The sequence below is a fragment of the Dermacentor variabilis genome, chromosome 3 (genome assembly GCF_050947875.1).
Source record: "Dermacentor variabilis isolate Ectoservices chromosome 3, ASM5094787v1, whole genome shotgun sequence".
NCBI lineage: Eukaryota > Metazoa > Arthropoda > Arachnida > Ixodida > Ixodidae > Dermacentor > Dermacentor variabilis.
The window spans coordinates 244,858,773-244,864,772 of NC_134570.1; positions in this window are offsets into that span (position 1 = coordinate 244,858,773).

Here is a 6,000-nt window from a genome sequence, read left to right on the forward strand (position 1 = left end):
AGCATGGGCGTACTTATCACGTCGTTTGGCAGAAATCCACGTTTGCGCTCTGCCAAAAGCAGCATGTGCATCCATAACTCGTGGTTTCGCAGAAAACAACGTCCGCGCCTGCCAAAAGATGCATGTGCATACTCAACAAGTGGTTTGGCACAAATCCATGGCGGGTGCTAAAAAGAGCAGCATGGGCGTGCTTAGCACGTCGTTTTGAAGAAATCCACGTGCGAGCTCTGCCAAAAGCAGCATGTGCATGCATAACTTGTGGTTTTGCAGAAAACAACGTCCGCGTCTACCAAAAGATGCATGTGCATGCTTAACAAATGGTTTGACACAAATCCATGCTGGGGTGCTAAAAGAAGCAGCGTGGGCGTGCTTAGCACGTCGTTTGGCAGAAATCCAAGTGCGCGTTCTGCCAAAAGCAGCATGTGCATGCATAACTTGTGGTTTGGAAGAAAACAACGTCCGCGTCTACCAAAAGGTGCATGTGCATGCTCAACAAGTCGTTTGGCACAAATCCGTAGGCGAGTGCTAAAAAGGGCAGCACGGGCGTGCTTAGCACGTCGTTTGGCAGAAAGCCACGTGCGCGTTCTGCCAAAAGCAGCATGTGCATGCATAACTTGTGGTTTGGCAGAAAACAACGTCCGCGTCTGCCAAAAGCTGCATATGCATGCTCAAGAAGTGGTTTGGCACAAATCCACGCGCGGTAGTAAAAACAGCAGCATAGGCGTACTTAGCACGTCGTTTGGCACAAATCCACGTGCGCGCTCTGCCAAAAGCAGCATGTGCATGCATAACTTGTGGTTTCGCAGAACACAACGTCCGCGTCTACCAAAAGATGTACGTGAATGCTCAACAAATGGTTTGACACAAATCCATGCTTGGGTGCTAAAAAGAGCAGCATGGGCGTGCTTAGCACGTCGTTTGTCAAAAATCCACTTGCGCACTCTGCAAAAAGCAGCATCTGCATACATATCTTGTGTTTTGCAGAAAACAACGTGCGCGTCCACCAAAAGATGCATGTGCATGCTTAACAAGTGGTTTGGCACAAATCCATGCGCGGATGCTAAAAAGAGCAGCATGGGCGTACTTATCACGTCGTTTGGCAGAAATCCACGTTCGCGCTCTGCCAAAAGCAGTTTGTGCATGCATATCTTGTGGTTTCGCAGAACGCAACGTCCGCGTCTACGAAAAGATGCATGTGCATGCTCAACAAATGTTTTGACACAAATCCATGCTGCGGTGCTAAAAAAAGCAGCGTGGGCGTGCTTAGCACGTCGTCTGGCAGAAATCCAAGTGCGCGCTCTGCCAAAAGTAGCATGCACATGCATATCTTGTGCTTTTGCAGAAAAGAACGTCCGCGTCTACCAAAAGATGCATCTGCATGCTTAACAAGTGGTTTGGCACAAATCCATGCGCGGGTGCTAAAAAGAGCAATATGGGCGTGCTTAGCACGTCGTTTGGCAGAAATTCACGTGCGCGCTCTGCCAAAAGCAGCATGTGCATGGGTAACTTGTGGTTTGGCAGAAAAAAACGTCCGCCTCTGCCAAAACATGCATATGCATCCTTACCAAGTCGTTTGGCCCAAATTCATGCGCGGGTGGTAAGAACAGCAGCATTGGCGTACTTATCACGTCGTTTGGCAGAAATCCACGTTCGCGCTCTGCCAAAAGCAGTTTGTGCATGCATATCTTGTGGTTTCGCAGAACGCAACGTCCGCGTCTACCAAAAGATGCATGTGCATGCTCAACAAATGGTTTGGCACAAATCCATGCGCGGGTGCTAAAAGGAGCAGCATGGGCGTGCTTAGGACGTCGTTTGGCAGAAATCTACGTGCGCGCTCTGCCAAAAGCAGCATGTGCATGCACAACATGTGGTTTGGCAGAAAACAACGTCCGCGTCTGCCAAAACATGCATATGCATGCTTAACAAGTGGTTTGGCACAAATTCATGCGCGGGTGCTAAAAAGAGCAGCATGGGTGTGCTTAGCACGTCGTTTGGCAGAAATCCACGTGCGCGCTCTGCCAAAAGCAGTATGTGCATGCATAACTTGTGGTTTGGAAGAAAACAACGTCCGCGTCTGCCAAAACATGCATATGCATCCTTAAGAAGTGGATTGGCACGAATCCATGCGCGGGTGCTAAAAAGAGCAGCATAGACATGCTTAGCATGTCGTTTGGCAGAAATCCACGTGCGCGCTCTGCCAAAAGCAGCATGTGCATGCATAACTTGTGGTTTAGCAGAAAACAACGTCCGCGTCTACCAAACGATTCATGTGCATGCTTAACAAGTGGTTTGGCACAAATCCATGCGCGGGTGCTAAAAAGAGCAATATGGGCGTGCTTAGCACTTCGTTTGGCAGAAATTCACGTGCGCGCTCTGCCAAAAGCAGCATGTGCATGGATAACTTGTGGTTTGGCAGAAAAAAACGTCCGCCTCTGCCAAAACATGCATATGCATCCTTAACAAGTGGTTTGGCACAAATACATGTGCGGGTGCTAAAAAAAGCAGCATGGGCGTGCTTAGCACGTCGTTTGGCAGAAATGCACGTTCGCGCTCTGCCAAAAGCAGGACGGGCATGCATAACTTGTGGTTTGGCAGAAAACAACGTCCACGTCTGCCAAAAGATGGATGTGCATGCTCAACAAGCGGTTTGGCGCATATCCATGCGCGGATGCTAAAAAGAGCAGCATGGGTGTGCTTAGCAGGTCGTTTGGCAGAAATCCACGTGCGCGGTCTTCGAAAAGCACCATGTGCATGCATAACTTGTGGTTTTCAGAAAACAACGTCCGCGTCTTCCAAAAGAGGCATGTGCATGCTTAACAAGTGGTTTGGCACAAATCCATGCGCGGGTGGTAAAAACAGCAGCATAGGCGTGCTTAGCACGTCGTTTGGCAGAAATCCACGTGCGCGCTCTGCCAAAAAGCTGCATGTGCATACATAACTTGTGGTTTTGCAGAAAACAACATCCGCGTCTACCAAAAGATGCATGTGCATGCTCAACAAGTGGTTTGGCATAAATCCATGCGCGGGTGCTAAAAAGAGCTGCATGGGCGTGCTTAGGACGTCGTTTGGCAGAAATCCACGTGCGTGTTCTGCCAAAAGCAGCATGTGCATGCACAACTTGTAGTTTGGCAGAAAACAACGTCCGCGTCTGCCAAAACATGCATATGCATGCTTAACAAGTGGTTTGGCACAAATTCGTGTGCGGGTGCTAAAAAGAACAGCGTGGGCGTGCTTAGCACGTCGTTTGGCAGAAATCCAAGTGCGCGCTCTGCCAAAAGCAGCATGTGCATGCATATCTTGTGGTTTTGCAGAAAACAACGTCCGCGTCTACCAAAAGATGCATCTGCATGCTTAAGAAGTGGTTTGGCACCAATCCATGCGCGGGTGGTAAGAACAGCAGCATAGGCGTACTTAGCACGTCGTTTGGCAGAAATCCACGTTCGCGCTCGGCCAAAATCAGCATGTGCATGCAAAACTTGTGGTTTCGCAGAAAACAACGTCCGCGTCTGCAAAAACATGCATATGCATGCTTAACAAGTGGTTTGGCACAAATTTATGTGCGGGTGCTAAAAAGAGCAGCATGGGCGTGCTTAGCACGTCGTTTGGCAGAAATCCACGTGCGCGCTCTGCCAAAAGCAGCAGGTGCATGCAGAACTTGTGGTTTGGCCGAAAACAACGTCCGCGTCTGCCAAAAGATGCATATGCATGCTCAACAAGTGGTTTGGCACAAATCCATGCGCGGGTGGTAAAAAAAGCAGCATGGGCGTACTTATCACGTCGTTTGGCAGAAATCCACGTTTGCGCTCTGCCAAAAGCAGCATGTGCATGCATAACTCGTGGTTTCGCAGAAAACAACGTCCGCGTCTGCCAAAAGATGCATGTACATACTCAACAAGTGGTTTGGCACAAATCCATGCGCGGGTGCTAAAAAGAGCAGCATGGGCGTGCTTAGCACGTCGTTTGGAAGAAATCCACGTGCGACCTCTGGCAAAAGCAGCATGTGCATGCATAACTTGTGGTTTGGCAGAAAACAACGTCCGCGTCTACCAAAAGGTGCATGTGCATGCTCAACAAGTCGTTTGGCACAAATCCGTGCGCGGGTGCTAAAAAGAGCAGCATGGGCGTGCTTAGCACGTCGTTTGGCAGAAAGCCACGTGCGCGTTCTGCCAAAAGCAGCATCTGCATGCATAGCTTGTGGTTTGGCAGAAAACAACGTCCGCGTCTGCCAAACGATGCATATGCATGCTCAACAAGTGGTTTGGCACAAATCCATGCGCGGGTGGTAAAAACAGCAGCATAGGCGTACTTAGCACGTCGTTTGACAGAAATCCACGTGCGCGCTCTGCCAAAAGCAGCATGTGCATGCATAACTTATGGTTTCGCAGAACAGAACGTCCGCGTCTACCAAAAGATGCATGTGAATGCTCAACAACTGGTTTGACACAAATCCATGCTTGGGTGCTCAAAAAAGCAGCGTGGACGTGCTTGGCATGTCGTTTGGCAAAAATCCAAGTGCGCCGCTCTGCCAAAAGCAGCATGGGCATGCATAACTTGTGGTTTGGCAGAACACAACGTCCGCGTCTGCCGAAACATGCATATGCATGATTAAGAAGTGGTTTGGCACAAATCGATGCGCGGGTGCTAGAAAGAGCAGAATGGGCGTGCTTAGCACGTCGTTTGGCAAAAATCCACGTGCGCACTCTGCAAAAAGCAGCATCTGCATACATATCTTGTGCTTTTGCAGAAAACAACGTGCGCGTCCACCAAAAGATGCATGTGCATGCTTAACAAGTGGTTTCGCACAAATCCATGCGCGGGTGCTAAAAAGAGCAGCATGGGCGTGCTTAGCACGTCGTTTGGCAGAAATCTACGTGCGCGCTCTCCCAAAAGCAGCACCCGCGTGCATAACTTGTGGTTTTGCAGAAAACAACGTCCGCGTCTTCCAAAAGATGCATGTGCATGCTCAACAAATGGTTTGACACAAATCCATGCTGGGGTGCTAAAAAGAGCAGCGTGGGCGTGCTTAGCACGTCGTTTGGCAAAAATTCAAGCGCGCCCTCTGCCAAAAGCAGCATGTGCATGCATAACTTGTGGTTTTGCAGAAAACAACATCCGCGTCTACCAAAAGATGCATGTGCATGCTCAACAAGTGCTTTGGCACAAATCCATGCGCGGGTGCTAAAAAGAGCAGCATGGGCGTGCTTAGGACGTCGCTTGGCAGAAATCCACGTGCGCGTTCTGCGAAAAGCAGCATGTGCATGTACAACTTGGGGTTTGGCAGAAACCAACGTCCGCGTCTGCCAAAACATGCATATGCATGCTTAACAAGTGGTTTGGCACAAATCCGTGTGCGGGTGCTAAAAAGAACAGCATGGGCGTGCTTAGCTCGTCGTTTGGCAGAAATCCACGTGCGCGCTCTCCCAAAAGCAGCACGTGCGTGCATAACTAGTGGTTTTGCAGAAAACAACGTCCGCGTCTACCAAAAGATGCATGTGCATGCTTAACAAATGTTTTGACACAAATCCATGCTGGGGTGCTAAAGAAAGCAGCGTGGGCGTGCTTAGCACGTCGTTTGGCAGAAATCCAAGTGCGCGCTCTGCCAAAAGCAGCATGTGCATGCATATCTTGTGGTTTTGCAGAAAACAACGTCCGCGTCTACCAAAAGATGCATGTGCATGCTTAACAAATGTTTTGACACAAATCCATGCTGGGGTGCTAAAAAAAGCAGCATGGGCGTGCTTAGCACGTCGTTTGGCAGAAATCCACGTGCGGTGTCTTCGAAAAGCACCATGTGCATGCATAACTTGTGGTTTTGCAGAAAACAACGTCCGCGTCTACCAAAAGATGCATGTGTATGCTTAACAAGTGGTTTGGCACAAATAGATGCGCGGGTGGTAAAAACAGCAGCATAGGCGTGCTTAGCACGTCGTGTGGCAGAAATGCGCGCGCGCGCTCTGCCAAAAGCAGCATGTACATTCATCACTTGTGGTTTCGAAGAAC